This window comes from Etheostoma spectabile, chromosome 18, assembly GCF_008692095.1.
Source record: "Etheostoma spectabile isolate EspeVRDwgs_2016 chromosome 18, UIUC_Espe_1.0, whole genome shotgun sequence".
Lineage (NCBI taxonomy): Eukaryota > Metazoa > Chordata > Actinopteri > Perciformes > Percidae > Etheostoma > Etheostoma spectabile.
This window is the reverse complement of record NC_045750.1, coordinates 26,223,943-26,226,290: the sequence shown is the minus strand read 5'-3', so window position 1 is coordinate 26,226,290 and position 2,348 is coordinate 26,223,943. Positions and strand designations below refer to the sequence as shown.

General features: G+C 36.5%; 1 protein-coding gene across 1 annotated transcript in view; it reads right to left on the bottom strand.

Moving 5' to 3' along the window:
- Positions 1-2,104, bottom strand: part of LOC116706603 (adhesion G protein-coupled receptor F5) — a 15,622-nt gene extending 13,518 nt beyond the window's left edge. Inside the window, exon 1 of the mRNA XM_032543531.1 lies at positions 2,015-2,104. The gene's annotated coding sequence lies outside the window, so the exon portion shown is untranslated. The remainder of the gene's footprint in view (positions 1-2,014) is intronic.
- Between the last annotated feature and the right edge of the window lie 244 nt (positions 2,105-2,348).

Genomic DNA, 2,348 nt, shown 5'->3' with positions numbered 1-2,348 from the left:
CAAGAGCGCCATCTAGTGGCTCAGAAAATAGACACTGGTTCACCAAGCTTCACTTGGCCGGACTATAGTTGACAATGTCTTTGGTCATCAGAACGCTGGGCTGTAACTAAATATCCCTCAGCTAGCCCAAAGCTTTTGTAATCAGCTTTGCAATCATGACTCCTAATTCCTTTAAGATGTACTTGTTTAGTTGTCATAACACTGTCTGTTGACCCCTCCTAATTTGTGTGCATCCTATTTTCTTGTCTATTCCAATAGAATGTACAAATCATTCTATTTATTTTATAACTATTTGATTTGTTACTACTTTATATTACATGTCATCCTATCAGGGTTATTATAGTTAACTAATATCAAAATAAGCAGTGAAGAATATGTTTAGTTAAAGTGCTCATATTATGCTCATTTTCAGGTTCACTGTATTTCGGTAACCTAGTTAAGGACTACTAGCCAGTCAGAAGCAGAGTATAAGGGTCCTGACAGTACCTAGGTAAGGACTACTAGCCAGTCAGGAGCAGAGTATGAGGGTCCTGACAGTACCTAGGTAAGGACTACTAGCCAGTCAGAAGCAGAGTATGAGGGCCCTGACAGTACCTAGGTAAGGACCTACTCCAGTCAGAAGCAGAGTATGAGGGTCCTGACAGTACCTAGGTAAGGACTACTAGCCAGTCAGAAGCAGAGTATGAGGGCCCTGACAGTACCTAGGAAAGGACTACTAGCCAGTCAGAAGCAGAGTATGAGGGCGTGCATCAGGGGGACTTTAAACTTTTTCACTTTGTAAACCTATAACATGCACAAAAGAAATATAACACAATAAAGCAAAGGGAAAAAAGCCAAAAAAGGCTAATATGAACACTTTAAGTAAAATTAAGTTAAAAACTTGAACCTTAGTTAACACTAAACTAAAAACCAGCCAGGTTAAAAACTGATTAAAATAAAAAATCCTTTCAGTTTTAGATTTTTAGCTATAACATAGCAGTACTGAAAAAAGGAGACTTAAATTCAAAATCAACATTCGTGACATTGAACCACAGAAATTGAACGGACTTGAGATGAGATGCCACTGTGATGTCATGACTGTACATCGGACACTGAAGCAGAGCAAAGATTAGACATTTAACATCGAGCCTGTTTTCAAACCGTGTACAGTGGCGCTCATAAGTTTATGAACCCATGCTAAAGGTGACTAAAAAGAGGAATAAAAAAACCAAAACTTTTTGAAATCAATCTCAATGCCTTAATTAAAACAAATTTGGAAAAATCCAACCTTTAAGGGCACCAATTTTATTTGTGACTGAATAATGTATTGTAAAAAAATGTTTCCCTTAAAATACATCCATAAACTTATGAGCAGCACTGCATCCTGGACATATAACTGTGCATCGTATAGGCAGGCCTGGTTTTGTTTATTAAGCCTATTGGGAAACCATTTTATTGAAAAGTGTCATACAAATGAAGATGGTTTTTAACCAATGCCATTGTTTGATTGTTTATATTCATGAGTTGAGTTGAGTTGAAGTCTGAACAGCAAGAATGTGACATCACCATGAGTAATACATTGTTGAAGCTAGTCTTTGTTTCACTAGACTAGGAGGCACGTTCAATGAACGGGTTCTTTCACCAAACTTTGTAAGAAGCCAACACGTGACACATGGGGTTTTCCCTTTATATTCTACATTTATTGGGAATTTTAAAAGATTAAACAAGACATGACAAGAGGCAAACTGGGCTCAAGCTCCTCTTATAAAATCTTCTCTAAGAGCATATCTCTAGTATTTTTAGTAAGAAAATATAATTAAAATGTATATATTTGTATAGTAAAAATGAGTTGAATGTAAAACAGCTTTTAGTTAAATATACTTTCACAGTAAGTAAAGACTATCCAAGCTACGTTAAATTTGTGCTTTTTCTGTCATATGTACCTACAGTTTGCCTGAAAGCACAATACTTTCTAACCATCTTGTATAAGATAAGTTATAAGATAAGTTTTGAAATGGTGATTGTATTTGTTTACCTCTGGTTGTCTTCCAGCTTCCAAAAAATGACTCCTGTCAGAAGCAAAAAATCATTTTAATGCTACCACCAGGTCCTTAGACCACTAATCATACATCTCAGCAGCCACATGCCAACTTCCTGGTATACGTTGAGTCACTCACCTGTCTTGCAAGTTATGTAACTTAGATGCACTGGTGCTGTAGTATCACAACATGTTCAGTCATCTCATAAAATACAGACGCTTGGTCGTCTCCTTTAGCGTCATATAACACGCTTGGTCGTCTCCTTTAGCGTCATATAACACGCTTGGTCGGGATTAATTCAATTCAATTCAATTCAATTTTATTTATAGT